Source organism: Sesamum indicum, linkage group LG6 (genome assembly GCF_026168435.1).
Source record: "Sesamum indicum cultivar Baizhima isolate 11 linkage group LG6, ASM2616843v1, whole genome shotgun sequence".
Taxonomy (NCBI): domain Eukaryota; kingdom Viridiplantae; phylum Streptophyta; class Magnoliopsida; order Lamiales; family Pedaliaceae; genus Sesamum; species Sesamum indicum.
Window position 1 is genome coordinate 9,028,093 of NC_142662.1, and position 15,311 is coordinate 9,043,403.

The following is a 15,311-nucleotide window of genomic DNA, read 5'->3' on the forward strand; positions in this document are numbered from 1 at the left end:
AATGTTTGAAATTCCCTCCTCTTTTTTTTTTATTTTTTATTTTTTTAGGAATGGAACAGATTTTGGAACGGTAAATTTAGAAAAAGAAAAAACTACTTCTAGAGTTGGTATGACTTCCTCTAGTTGAAATGTGACTTCGGTCTACCGAGAATCATCAATTATTCTTCGAGCTTTGCTTTTGTATATAGTCATCCACTTAGCTTTGTCTATCTTCATCCTTGGGTGCTTCGTGTAGTATATTTATACTACTTGTTGCGCATCCTTTTGGTATACTTTATTTAAATTTGCATCAATGAGGTGATAACTAGGGTGTATCTTCTACCTCTCATTAGATTGACCCAACGAACACTTGAACAAAATGATGTGTATGTTCAAATTAAGTGAGTAATCTATCTGAATTATCTCTTCGAGTATCCCATAGAAATCACTGTCTGTGTCTATATATGATGAGCTTTTCCACACACCCCACTATTTATAGTTGACTTGCCTATGTTGTGACGTTTAGTGTAGAAATTGTAACCATTTATGAAAAAACACAGAAATGTTGTCACCTCAGTGATAGGATTCGAGTAATGCAACTTCAACAGCTCGTCCCTGCAGTTCGATTCGGGTTTCTCCTGCAATTCACATAGTAGAGAGAATTGACGAATGACCATTTCATAGTTATAACACAATTGATGAGGTTTGACACTGACACGGCCTTTGAACCAATTCTTGAATTCAGTTGCTACTAATAGATCAATGTTGGGATCCTCCGAATGGTGGTGCTAGTAGAGTTCATTCAAGAACGACTTGTATTTAAAAAATAAGAATACATATAAATATATATGTTCAAACTCTCAATAAGATTTGAAAAACCTATTTCTATTTATACACTTACTCGTAGTATGTCGTGACTACTTCAACGCATTCCATGCATGCTCAGGAAGCATATCACGAAAGGCAATTGGGATCAGCTTTTACAAAAATACATGACAATCATGACTTTTCATGCCGTGCATCCTTAGCTCTTTCATGTCAACGCAATGGCCAGATTAGATAGATACCCATCAGGAAACTTAGGGGGACGTGTCTCAGAGCATATAGAAGATGCTACAATCACGATATTGATAGGGGACATATTCTCTCTTTGAACTTAATGTTCTCACTGCGCACTCTGACTGCATTAGATAAAACTTATAATGTCCGTATCTTTTGACACAGACATCGGTCGCCAGATCTAAACTACAGTCATCATGTGCTTGTAATTGCCATGGTTCTTGAAGTCCAATGACTAATCTGGTATTATTGGAGTTGAGAATTCCAATCATACTTACCAAGCCTCAAGAGGCTTCATAAAACGATTCCCGGTTAGTTCAATCAGTTGACTGCCTTGGCAATTGACCCATTAAGTATTGCATAGACAGTCTATGTCACCCTGCCAACAAAACACGAGTGCAACACTTAATGCAAGTCTTTGTAGGACACTTGATGCCCTGTTTCGAGCTCCTCGACTTCTTAAGTTTCAAACCAGTCCACTGAAGATGGTTTCATGGCTGCCAACCAGTGCACAACCCAACTTCTTGGACTTAACCGTTTGGTGTGTGGGTTTTATTGTGCAGTTAAGAAAACATTAATACAATAAGTAAACACAACAACATGCCATGCCATAGATTGAATATTACTTTTATTCAAAAAACTCAAATATTAAATTCCATCAAAGTTGTCAGAAGTGGTTTACCAATGCCCAATCTGATTGGCTTTCTGTTCACCTATTCTAACAATCAATTTTCGATAATGGATATTTGTTCTTCACTATCACCCTATTCAATTGGCGATAATCGAGCACAATCTGATGGTTTTTTTTTTCCTTTTATAATAGGCCTAATAAACCATTTTAGGGCCATTCTATATGGTGCAATAGAAATTGGGGCAATTTCTAGAAGAGTTTCTATAGTAAACTCTACTTCTCTCACCAATGGCAAACCTGGTAAGTCATTAGGAAGCACTGCAGGAAAGTCTCTCATTATAGGGTTTTCTTCCAGTGTGGGACTAATCTTGTCAGTATTTATCACATGGCCTAGATATGCCTTACATCCTTCTAACATCACTCATCTTGCCTCTATAGCCAACATCTCGTCTCTATATTTATCAAAAAATATTTTTATAAATTATATCGTTTATTTTTATAGAGTTAAAAATTATCTAAAATAAGATAAAAATGGATGAAGAAAGAAAAACTACCAAAACTTAGGTATGAAACATCATGATGAAAGGAGATATTAGAGACAATAAATTAAATTAATTATTTTTAAAAATGACAGACCAAAATTAATTTGGACACAAAAAAGATCCTCTCCAGTAATATATAATATAGATATTGATATAAAAAAGAATGACTTTTTACATTTACAAACGATGGTTAATGGCATCTCCGAATTAATTTTTAAATGTGATAATTATATGCATAATTAGATTATTTTAAAAATTTAATTGTAATTACATTTTTTTAAGCACAAGTTACTCCATGTCATTTTAACACCACTATATATTTTTTTTTATTGTGTCGATAATACCTTGAGTTGTTCTTTTTTTCGTTATCTCTCTCTTTTTTTTAAAATATATATAACTTATTGGTTCATATATTTTATTTTTATTTATAATATATTTTAAAATATAAAAAATTACTTATTGTATGCACAATGGGAACAACGTGCCACGAGGCTAGTATAACAAAAAAAAAATCCTATATAAACAGTTATTAGTGATACTACTGCACCAACTATAAATATAAGATAATTATAAAAGTTAATTATAATTACTGTTCGTTTATTTACAAAAATAACTCCACATTATTAACAGTACTACACAAAGTTCTTATGTTGTCTCCATATTACATTCAGTTGATTTTCTTTTTTGTTTCTTTCTTTTAGTTTTTAAAATTATTTTTATTTATAATATATTTTAAAATATTAAAAACTATTAATTGCATATGTATAAAATTCGGAAAAGTTAATTCGTCGTAGGAAACAAACAGCGCATCTGGTGTAGTGGTATCATAGTACCCTCCCACGGTACTGACCGGGGTTCGATTCCCCGGATGCGCATGCAAATTATAATTTTTGTTGCTTTTCTCTGCCGCGTCGGAAATGTTAAGATTATTGTCAATTTCAACTGAAACTATGGAAAATAACGAATTGCGATTGCAAACGAAAGAATTACTTCACAAGTGAATTCAGTTAAAAATTAAATTGAAAACAATTAAAGAAAAAAATTATAAGATATCTTAAAATAGGAAAAAATGCAAGCAACTCTTTTGTAATATTGCAAATGAATAATTATCTCCTTATTAGAAAATAAATAACAATTTACCTTCCTATATTTTTTAAATACAACAATTTTAACTCCCTATATTTTTTTAAAATGAAACAATTTACCTCCTTATACAGAAAGATAAATTGCTTCATATTAAAAAGTATAGGGGGGTAAATTGCTATATTTTTTTTATTAGAAGGGTAATATACTCATTTTCAATATTATAGGAGGGTAAATTGCTATTCACCCTCTTAAAATTTATAAAATATTGAAGCATCCAGGAGCACTTCACATCTGTTGCCTATCCTAAAACCAACGGGCAAGTTGAAGTCACTAACCGCATCATGGTACAAGGAATCAAAACGAAGTTGTAGCAAGCAGGTGGACAGTATGTAGATGTGTTACCTAGCGTGCTGTGATCATATAGAACTACCCCCAGACGCACTACAGGAAAAACTCCCTTCAACCTGGTATACGGGTCAGAGGTTGTTATTCCAGCTTAAAGCTGAGCTAAACCTTCAGAATCCAACTTTTACAAATAGGAGAACAATGACAACTTGCTTCGAGCAACTTGGACTTGATAGATAAAGTACGAGAATATGCTTGCTCTCTCATAGAAAGATATAAGAAGGGGTGGCAATGAGTTGAGCTCGAGTCGAGTTCGGCTATTTTTTGTGAGCTCGAGCTCGAGCTCGATTTTGTATGCTATGGCTCAAGCACAAGCTCGAATCTTACTTAATGAGCTCGAACTCGAGCTCCTTATTTGAGTTGAACTGTGTTGAACTCCATTCGAGCTCATTTTAAAAAATGAAGAAAGAATGCTGAGTATTGAACTTAAATTGAACCCAAAATATGCTTCAACAAATTGAACCTAAAATTGAAGATTTCAACAAATATGAAAACCCCATTTATATACAAACGGAATATTACAAACAACAAATCAATGCACAAATATGAAAATTCCATTTCCACAAACTCAGTCACCTATAACCATAATAACCATCAAATGTTCCTAATAACATCCTTAAACACTCAGAAACATTCCGAAAACAAACAAATTTTACATACAAAAAACAAGAAAACGAGAAGAAAAGCAAACATGTTTGCGTTCTTGCTTGGCCGCGCGAGTCTTGAGTGCCGACAATAGCAATTGTCTTCCTCTTGGCTGGAAATGGATTGGAGCTTGCAATAGTTGGTTTGGGGCTAGGGTTTAGGATTTAGATTTGGGGAGTAAAAATTGGTGAAGTTCACTAGTGAGTTGTGAAAGAGAAAGGAAAAAAGGAGAAGAAGTCGTTGGTGCCTTGATGAGCAAGAAGCTATGTGATGTTATTCGATGTGATAGAACATCAATTTGGGTACCATTATATAACGGGCGGCGATAAATCTATATGGACGGTAACTGACAATGTCGGTTCGTGGGGTTGGTGGAAACTCCTTCGTCTACGCCCCTTGCTTCAATCGATGGTGGACTATCAGATTGGTGATGGGAATTCATTTTATCTGTGGCATGATCCATGGCATCACCTTGGTCCCCTTATTGAGAGATTCCCATAGGGTCCACGTCTGCTTGGGCTTCGGACGGCGGACAAGCTCAGTAGTGTTATTATAGAGGGGCAATGACATTGGTCGCTCATTATGGACATTGAGTGCTTGGAGATTTTGCATGCATTGAAAATAATTCATGGCGAGACAGATCGCATTATTTGACGATTTGAGATTAGATGACCTACAGTTGCATCTCTTTACAGGCTATTGGACCCACCGGGACCCAAGATAGGTTGGTCTTCAGTACTCTCGGGTTCCCTGAAGATCCTCACCCATAATTTCATCCTATGGCTTGCGATTTTGGGGAAACTATCCACAGCTGATAAACCATGGCTATCATACCTAGGCACCTGTATATTATGTGATGAGAGTGCAATGGAGACACATACTCATCTATTCTTGCCGAACAGCGATTCGGCGGATTGTCCGGTTTGAATGGCCTAATAGAGAGCGGTCACAAGACGTTGAGTGGGCTGCAAGAAAATAGAGAGAAAAACATATCATTAACTTGGCTTATCGTGCACTCCTGGCTGCTTGCATTTACCACATTTGGAAGGAATGAAATTTGAGACGCTTTGAGCATACGGAGCAACCACCGATCATAGGCACCATTATTGTGGAAGATGTTAGACAAAGGATTATCAGTGTTAATTTATCTTGTTCTGCTAGTTCGTGTGCGTTATATTGATTATGGTGTATCCCTTGGCCTGTCGAGGGAGAAACCACCAGTTGAGCACTGTTGTACTATACGATCTTGTTTTATTAATGAAACTTACACTTACCAAAAAATAAAAGAAGTGGTCGATGGTAGAAAGAGAAAAAAGAGAAAGTACGTTTTTTAATATTAAATATTATTACATTAATTATCAAAATATTAAATACATAATATAATATTTTTATTTATTGTTATAAATATAAACTACTAATTAGTTTAGTACAAATATAATTAGTAAAATATAGCAACAAATAAAATAGTATTCACACTGAACAATTTAATATTGTAGAAAAATATCCATTATCTGAAATAATGCAATTGAAATAAATAAAAATATTTTATAGTTGAGATTTATATATGTTCACAATCTAATTTGTATATTGATAAATGTTAGTGCTACATTAATATAATTATCATCACACATTATTGAATAACATGGGTTAATCGGACCGTCAAAATTCAGATCAAACCGTTAGATATGATCAAACTTACAGAAAAGCATGTTTGGTAAAGTTTTCTACTTATTGGGTATAGGATGTCAAAATATCGTACTCGGAACATAAGCGTAATCATTCAAGACGGTGTATCGTTGATCAGGCTATGCGGTTTTAAATCATACCGACTGATATGATCTAATGGACACAGTCGTTTATATGTTCATATTTGATAAGAATCAGGTGTTGGAATTTTAAGATATGGTAAGTGTTAATTAAACTTTTTGATCTTATTATATATATATGATAAATAATAATAAAAATAATTAAAATTATTCAACCATCATTATTATTATTATCATCACTTTAGATTAACCACATTGGAATCACTAAATTTAGTGATAAATTTATAAGTAATAAAATAAATTGCATAATGCATACTATGTATCTTGATATAAATATAAAACTCGAAAATAGATAAAAAAAAATCATAAGTGAATTACTTGTTAATTTAAAAAAGTATAACCAATACAAATATGTATTAAAATGCACATTAAATAATTATTTTATAAAAATATTATAATTTACTAAGTTGTTGATTAAACTTATTTTTCTATAATGATTTACTATTAGGATCTAATATAGGACAAATTTTACAAGATAATAAGCAACCGGCAACCTTCCATAAAATTATGTTCAAATATAATATTCCAAACTGCCCCTAATGATGCCTTCAACATGACTGGAAATGGGGTCTTACTAGGAACCATATATTTAAAACATAATCTTATGTCAAGGTCAGTTATTATTATCCAACCTACATGTTCTAATTAATAAATCCTAGATATTTATGATGCCAAATACATGTTAGTGAAATTAACAATTAGGAATCAACACATAAATAGGTTAGCCTATAAGGCTATCCATTAATAATAATAAAAGTATAAATAAATACAGAAATTAAGATAAAGAGATTAAAACTTACAGTAGTCCGTAGGCGATCTCCAACTTGTATTAATATTTTAAGTTTACAAAGAAAGGGGGGGGGGGGGGGGTACTCAACACATGAGCTACAAAGAGGAAAAGAAAGAGAGGTTTTTTCCCGATGCCCTCTCCCGAATGCAATACTTCTACATTTATAGAATTCAGGACACTCGAAAATTCACAACATACAACAACACAACCGTGTATTACACAGTAAAAAGTCGAAATTTTCGGGATGAAAAGTAAAAAAGTGCTACAGTGAACAATAAAAGTGCTATAATAATGGAAGGAAAAGTCAAAAAGTGAATAGTGAAAGCCGAGATTCTTGGGCTTTTGTCTGATTTTTGTCTTCCGATCTCCTATTGGAGACTGTTGGTCAATATGCAAATTTGTCTTCTTCTCTTTTTTAATCAGATTTTTTCCCTGTACAGGCTTGGTTTGAGACCGAGGAAGATCCTTCCCTATCTTTCTTGTGGATTTTTTCCACCAGTGTTTCTTTGATAGCTTCGAAGATATCTTCAAATTCAACTTCGTTCGGATCCTGAGCATCTTGCATGAATTCTAATGCCATAGTTGAATCTGATTTGGTTGATTTATTATCTTCCCCAAATTGAAACATGAGATCTTTTTTCATCTCTTCAACATATGCAGCTATCATCTGCTCTTTTGTCAGGGTTTCTGACTTCATTTTATATTTTCTTGAGATATGATCAAAAGGAGATGGAGTACAAACATCTTCTTGTTGATTTTCATAGAGGCTAACTTGCCTTTCAATGAGATCCACTGTCTCTTTCCCAAATATTTCTTTTGTAGAGGGATCAATCTTCATCATTTTATCCCAAAATTTAATATGGGATATCCTGTATAAACAGGGAATTCCTGTATCTGTATAACCAATTTTTGGAGTCCATTTCCAAATCTAGGGTATTGAAAATTCAATAAAGAAGAAACATGAGGCTATGCCCTCAATGAATAATTTTATTTCTTGTTTTTTTAAGAGTTGGGGTGAAATATCCATCCATTTATCAAAACAGAATTTTATCCTTTCTGGTAAAATATTTGGATTAGGACCAAAACAATAACACTAGTGTATAAACCAGTGTGGAATTTTACTGTTATAAACATTCCCACAAATTTTTATAAACCAATAATGTTTATGTTTATCATTCTCGTAATTGAGTACCTTTATAAAGGCATCACAATAATCCCAGTAATTATATTTTATTGCTGCTGATTTATTAATAATAATTTTTCTATCTTTCATTGGAGAAATTCCCCAATCTTCCAAAGGTATAACCTTTTTAATAATCATTTTGCTAAAATTATAAATTTCCTTATTAGTACTAGTAAAATGTGATATTTCACATGACCCATTTTGAACAAGTATTTGTTCATAAAAATATTTGGACTTATAAGTCCTTGCTGGTAAGGATAAATTATCCAAATACCTTTGCATTATGATCCATAGATCTTTTTTCCATTTCAAATCTTTTTCTTCCAAAAGAAATATAATTTCTTTATAGTGATTTTTTGAAAATCAAAGGGAGCTAAATGGGCCTGCCATCTCGCAAACATTTGCTTTGAAACTTCATGTTTGAAGTCTTTTTTAAATATAAATTTGGCAGCTTTACAGTCTGTCATGATAATAAATTTTTGATTGTATAAATCATCTTGAAATTTTAAAACACATTTTACTATAGCTAAAATTTCTTTGGCTATAGTTGCATAATTTTTTTGAGATTCATTCCATTTTTCCGAATGAAATCTAACAAGATATGTCTGTTTTGTTTCAGAATTTATTTGAGTTAATATTCCTCCAAATCCAATATCAAATGCATCAGTTTCTATAATCTTTTTCCAATTTGGATTAGTCAACATTAAACAAGTGTTTTAACTTTAGATTTTATTCTTTTAACTGCTTCTGTATGGTCATTTGACCATGGCTTAGGATTTTTCTTTAATTTATCATATAAAATTGTTGTATCTTCTATTAAATTTTTGTAATAAGGAGCAATATAATTTAAACTTTCTAAAAATCTTTATAACTGAGTTTTATCAGTTATTTCATTTGGAAATTTATCTGCAAAATCAATACTTCTGTTTATAGGAATAATATTTCCTTTTTCAATAATATGACCAAGAAATCTTATTCTTGTTTGAAATAGTTCCATTTTTTGCTGAGAAATTACTAATCCATTTTGAATAATTATTGATTTAAATATATTTAAATGTTTGAAATGCATTTCAATATTTTTTGAGTAAACTAATATGCCATCAATGTATATTATTATAAAAGTACTATAAGGAGTAAAAATATCATTCATAATTTTCTGAAATTCAGAAGGGGCATTCTTTAACCCAAATGGCATTACATTCCATTCATAATGTCCAATAGGAAAATTAAATGCAGTTTTATATCTATCAGATTTATCAATCTGTATTTGCCAATAACCTGATTTTAAATCAAATTTAGAGAATATTAAACTATCATAAAGTCTATCAAGAAGATCTTTTTTATTAGGAATTGGATGCCTAATCCATTTTAATACCTTATTAAGGGGTTTATAATTTATAACTAATTTTGGTATACCTCTTTCAATTTCAAAATGTTTATTAACATAAAAAGCAGGACATGACCATGGTGATTGAGAAGGACTTATTAATCCTTTTTGTAAAAGAGACTCAATTTCTTTTTTACATAATTCTAGATATTCTAAATTCATTTGACAAGGCCTAGCCTTAGTAGGAATATTCTTTTCATCAAAAGAATCTTCATAAGTAAAGAAACTATATCATAATGTTTGGATTCGTTTTTTAAGTGTTTTGTTGTGTTTTGTGGAAATAGAGAGAGAAAAACAAAGATAAATAAGTGTGTGTTAGAGATAATATGTATGTTTGGATTTATTTTTGGAGATAATTTAAAATAAGTAGTATATATTTAATGTTGTGTTTTAGAAGACAAAAATTACTATTCATTGTCAAATCATGTCTTTGGAGATAATTTAAAATAAGTATTATATGTTTAATGTTGCATTTTGGGAGACAAAAATTACTATTCATTGTCAAATCATGCCTTTTTTATATATATTTATGTATATATGTGTGTATATATATATGTATATTTTTATGCTAAAACAGTTAAAAGTACCTAAATAAGGTGTTTTTGAATGATGGCAAACATTGGGTATGTTTTGACTTGTCTCGGAAATAAGTTGGAAATAAAAACAAACATAGTGTATGTCTTTTTCTATTCCAAAAAGCATTAGGATGATTATTACATATTTCTAAAGAGAGTTGATTTTTTAATAAACTGATTTTATCCTATAATTTAGGATTTTTTAATTGTTCCTCAATTGTTGCCATATTTATTTCTTGTTTTAAGAAATTAATCTGATTTTGTTTTGCTTTGATATTATCATAAATATTATGCAAAACCTTACTAAATGGTTGGGTAATGAATTCAAGAAAAATATCATTATTTTGAAAAGTTCCAATAATCCCTTTATCATCAATCTTTTTAATTGGATATATATTATGTAAAAATGGAGTACCAAGTATTACTTGATTAGTGATATTCTTAGCAAGAATAAAGTTTTGAGAAATACATTTATTATCAATGCAAACAAAAGCTTTAGGGATTTAATATTGAATCTGGAGTTTATCCCCTCCAGCATGCCATAAAGTATGACTAGTTTTATGAAAATATCTTATAGGAATTAATCCTTCCTGTATAACATTTAAATCAGCACCACTATCAACAAGGCTGTGAATGTTTTTGTATAATGATTATCAAATTAAAAGGGATATTTTTATATACCATTTTGTAGATACTATCATTTCAATGGTAGATAAGAAATTCTCTGAGAAAGTATTATGTTCTCTTGGTTCTATTATTTCTAATTGATTATTATTTTGAGACATCTTTTCTAATCTAGAAATATTTTCTAAGTTAGAAATTCTGGATTCTTGAATAATATTTTGATTTTTTAATATTTTAATTTCTTATTTTAAATTATTTATTTCTTTATAAAGAGTCTGAAGAGATATATTTTCTTCTTTATGTTGATATTTATTTTTAAGTTGATTCATTACTTTAGTCATATTATATAATCTGTTAGGATTTAAGATTTTTTTATTTAATTCTTCTTCTGTATTATGATAAGTGGAAGTATTGGCTTCAATATTAATATCATCAATAATTTGCATCGTTAATTTCGGATCTTTAACTGCTTTTAGTAATTTAAAAGCATGATTTGAAGTAAGGACATTGATTTTCATATCTGAAAATTGAGATAGTATTTTATATAATTCAGATTGTTCAATATTATTCTTATTATCTTATTTAATTCTTTAGAACAAGTAAGTCCTAAAATACAAGGTTCACATTCTGAACTTGATTCTGAAATATTTTCATTATTTAATACATTTAGTATTTCTTCTTCTTCTGAATCAGAAGTACTTGTAGATTTTGTATCTGTTTTTTCAGAGTCCGAATCTTGGAGAGTTTGTATTATTATATTTTTTATATCATCTGATATTTCAAAATTATTAATCTTCTTTTTAGTCCAGCAGTATTTTGCAGTATGGCCAAATTTTTTATAAATCTTGCAATATCTATTTTTGTTTTTCGAATATTTTGATTTTCTTTGAGATTTTTCTTCTTTTCTTTGAATTTTCTTTTCTATATGTTTTTGAGAAGATTTTATATGTTTTGATTTATAAGGTTTATTGATTTTATGATTTTTATTAGTAGTAGGGTTTTCTAAACCAAATTGTTGACAAAATTGTTGCAATTGTCTTCTTTCATCGAGACTTTGTCTTTTAATTTGTTGATTAAGCTTTATTTCATTACATAAAGCTAATCCTTCTTGAATACAAGTGTCAATTAAAGCTCCATAAGTATAATTTTCATATGGAATATTAATCTGGTCTTTTTTGAGTTTTTTCCTAATCCTTTCCGCAAATAGACTAGGCAGTCCATCAATAAATTTTGACTTCCAATGTATGTTATTACATTCTGGTAATTCCATAACTCTACTTAAAAAAGTATCTTTATACCACCTGAAATCTGAAAGTGTTTTACACCTTAAATTTTGTAATAGTGTTCTAATAGTATCACTATTATCACTAAATCTTCCTGTGAAATGTTCAATAATATTAACAGCAAGTGTATAAACTGCATTTTCAACTAAATTATTATTTTCTTGTTTAACTGTATTAATTATATTATTTTTATCTTCTCGAGATAAATAATTATCCCACCAACCTTTAAGTTGTTCAGTAAATCCAGCAATAATCATTGCTGCAATAGTTTTATCTGGATTATTACTATTTTTGCAAATTGTGGAATACATAACCATTCTATGTACTGTATTATAAATTTGTTTGTTAGAATATCCATCAATATTCCATTCATAAATTTTATTACCAGAATAACTGATATCAACCATATCAGTATATTCCTCATGTAAGACATCCATAGGTGTTGGTCTATTATAATAAAATTTACTTTGAATAGGTTTCTCTGCCCATTTATTAGTAATTTTATTTATTTAATTTTGAAAAACGTTTTTATGATTAGTATTTTCTATTAATTCATATTGTAATTCTTTATCAAGAGTTTTTATACTCAATTTACTGAATTTCTCTTCAAGAATTCTTTCTAGTTCATGAACTGGCCTTATTTTAAAATCAGATATAACTGGAGGAGGCTGAAAGCTAGGAGAAGCTTCCTTTTCTTCAAGTTCTATTTTTATTATGGCTGGTTGTATATTATTAATAGCTTTAATAATCATTTCAATTTTATTATCGAGGGATTGAATTTGTTCTCCTAGAATATTAAGAAATGAATTAGTATAATTATTTTTTTCAAACATATTATTAACATGTTTACAAGTCACTGTAAGAGTATCATTTTCTATCAATTTAGAAAAAGCCGAGAAATTATGAATTTTCCCATTTTTCTCAATATGAAAAGCCTGTTGTGGCGGATAAAGACCTTGATAAACTTTTCCTGTTTCTATTTATAATTTCTTTCCATAACTGAAATATAATTTTTGACATATGTATCAATAAACCATGTTACAAAAGGAAGTAAAGCATTTTTTTCTTTACAAACTTTATAAATTCATCTTGAAAATATAACATTTCTTGTTTATCAAAACTTTGAAAAAACCATTCTCTTAATTGGCTATAACCTATATCTTTAAATTCTTCAGAGATAATTTTTCTGGCTGAGGAACCAAGACTAAAATCTATAATAGATCTATAATCCATTAAATATTAAATTCCATTTATGACATTGTCAGTTCTAACTCATTTATATTCTGAGTTTGAGTATTAGATTCCCTTACAATATTTTTTCTATTAATATATAATTTTTCTGTAATAGGAGTAGATACTTCTGAATATGTTTTATCTCTTATTTGAGAAGTAGATGCTCTTGAAGGCATAGGAGATTCTACCCTATAATTTATAGGTGATATGTAAGATCTCATCGAGTTGCATTTCTGAAATGGTAATAATTTTATACCTGTATCAAATTTAATGTTCACAGTGCCTTCATTATTTTGAAGAATATCTATTATATTATTATGATCATGAACTTGTGGTTGAACAGGTACAGCTTGTTCCATTATCCAGTTTTCTGGAAAAGTTATTTCTTCCCATTTTATAGGTCTTCTGGTAGTAATATTTGAATTACTGAAATTAGTTTCAATTATTATAGTTTCATTTTTTGATTTATCAATCCTTTTACATTGTGGATTTAATGTAAATAAAGGCTTATAATAGATTCTGTAACATATACATATTATTTCTGTTCCAGGAATATAATTATAACGATGAGTTTTAACATTTAATGTCAAAGCATCCAATATATGAACATCGGATAAAATAATTGTAAATTCGGATAAACATTAAAATAAACTGGTCCGTGTGCCAGACTAGATTGGATAATACCCATAAGAGATTGTTTCCAATTTAAATTTCTACCGTCTCTTAAAGCTGCAATAAAGCTTTCTGGTAATCCTTCTAAAGTTAAAGGTTTAAATGCAATTTGCACAAGTCCTATATGAAGAAATTTATGTGTTTGTCTATAACAAGTAATATCTTCTTCAGATAAGAGTTTTATTGCCATTTCATCATTATCTAATGAAATAGATTCTTCAGTAGTTTTTACGACTTGTTTTAGTCCTAATTTTTCAAAAGTTCCTAATTGATATATCAATCTCGGTTCAACTTTTGGAATAGTCCATTTATTCAATAGATCTAAATTCTGGGGTATATCATACTCTTCATTTCTAATATTTTTAATATTAGAACTTTTATTAAGCATGTTCATGAAATCCATAAATAAAGATGTGTTGACCCATAACATGTTAATTACTACTACCATGGCTCTTATACCACTTACTATCAGGATCTAATATAGGACAAATTTTACAAGATAATAAGCAACCGGCAACCTTTCATAAAATTATGTTCAAATATAATATTCCAAACAGCCTCTAATGATGCCTTCAACATGACTGGAAATGGGGTCTTACCAAGAACCATATATTTATGTATGTATCTTGATATAAATATAAAACTCAAAAATAGATAAAAAAAAAAAATCATAAGTGAATTACTTGTTAATTTAAAAAAGTATAACCAATACAAATATGTATTAAAATGCACATTAAATAATTATTTTATAAAAATATTATAATTTACTAAGTTGTTGATTAAACTTATTTTTCTATAATGATTGAATGTATAAATAAAAGTACCATAATTTATTATTATCCAAAATAAAATATGTAATATTGATTAATAATTATAACATATGGTCAATTTTGAGTGTAAAATTGATAAAGTATTGAATATAAAATTAAATATATAAAAATTTTAAAAATAAAAATATATATAAAAAATTAAAAAAAGAAAAAAGAAAAGCTTGCGATCGGCCCCGAGCTGATGAACAAAGAAAAATAAACTTTACTCGAGCTGGCTCGACTCGTCTGCCAACCCTAGATACAAGCAAAGAGTAGTTAGTGCTTAAAATCGGCTAGTCAGGAAAGAAGAGGTTCAGGTGGGAGATCTAGTGCTCAGACGAGCTAGCGCTCGTGGACCAATAGGAAAACTAGCACCCAACTAGGAAGGACTTTATAAAATCATTCGTATCTTTAAGTATGGAGCATACGAACTTGAAGATGTCGACAGCAAGAAACTTTCTCAACCATGGAGTGCTTGCAATCTCAGGAATTTTTACTCCTGAAATTCCTCCATTTATAAAACTCCTACTAGTGTAATCAAAATTTCTCTTCTTAATAGAATCACATTCCTTGCTTTCCTTC

At 29.7% G+C, this 15,311-nt stretch overlaps 1 non-coding gene across 1 annotated transcript; it reads left to right on the plus strand.

Annotated features, from left to right (window-relative positions):
- The first annotated feature begins 3,015 nt into the window (after positions 1-3,015).
- Positions 3,016-3,086, plus strand: TRNAG-CCC (transfer RNA glycine (anticodon CCC)). The gene has a single exon. It is a non-coding gene; the product is annotated as a tRNA-Gly (tRNA).
- Positions 3,087-15,311: the final 12,225 nt, after the last annotated feature.